Source organism: Anas acuta, chromosome 16 (genome assembly GCF_963932015.1).
Source record: "Anas acuta chromosome 16, bAnaAcu1.1, whole genome shotgun sequence".
Lineage (NCBI taxonomy): Eukaryota > Metazoa > Chordata > Aves > Anseriformes > Anatidae > Anas > Anas acuta.
The window spans coordinates 1,153,966-1,154,834 of record NC_088994.1 but is presented as its reverse complement, the minus strand read 5'-3'; positions in this window follow the sequence as shown (position 1 = coordinate 1,154,834).

Below are 869 nucleotides of genomic sequence, written 5' to 3'. Positions count from 1 at the left end.
ATTTAGGATGAGAATAACGCTGATAACACACCAGTGTTTCAGCGGTTGCAGAGCAGCGCTTTTGTTAAGCCAAGGACCTTCCAGCTTCTCACATGGCCCTGCTGGAGCTGGGAGGGGACAGACCCGGGACCCCAGCCCCAGGGGATGTCCCACATCATGCTGGGCATAACACCAGGGGGCTGCTGCTGCTTGGGGACACTGGCTGGCAGGTGGTGAGCAGCTGTAATCTGCATCACTTGCTGTTTTATAGTTCTTTTCCTTTTCCTGTTCTGTCCCACTAAACTGCCTTTATCTCGACCCACGAGCTTTATCTGTTTCCTGATCCTCTCCCCATCCCTCCGGGGCGGCTGTGTCGTGCTGCGCTGCCCACCAGGACAGCTCCCGGGGACGCCTACCTCAGGGCCACCGTCCGCAGGGGAGAGCAGTTCAAACTTAGGCCGGGCAAGGCTGACAACCACCTACTTAACAGGTTTTACTAAATACATTTTAATTCGCCACCATGTGATGCTTTAATTCAGCACACGACATTGAAATTCATGACCACATGACACTTTAATGCGCGATATTTCAATCCACGACCACACCATGACATGTTCTTCACATTACATGTTGTTCACATGGTGTTTTAATTCACCTGCTGTTTTCAAGCATTTTGCCGCCAGCCCGGCGCTGTGGCTGCTGCCTGGGGGCGGCTGTGAGTGAGGGGAGGACGAGGCAAGGGGGCAAAATGGCGGCGGGGGGCTATGGCGTGTGTGTGTGTGGGGGGGGGGGGGGGGGGTCACGATGACGTCACGCCACGGCTCCGGGCAGTGACGTCACCGCGTTGCTACGCGACGGGCCCACAGCTCTCGCGCGACAACGCCCCCTCC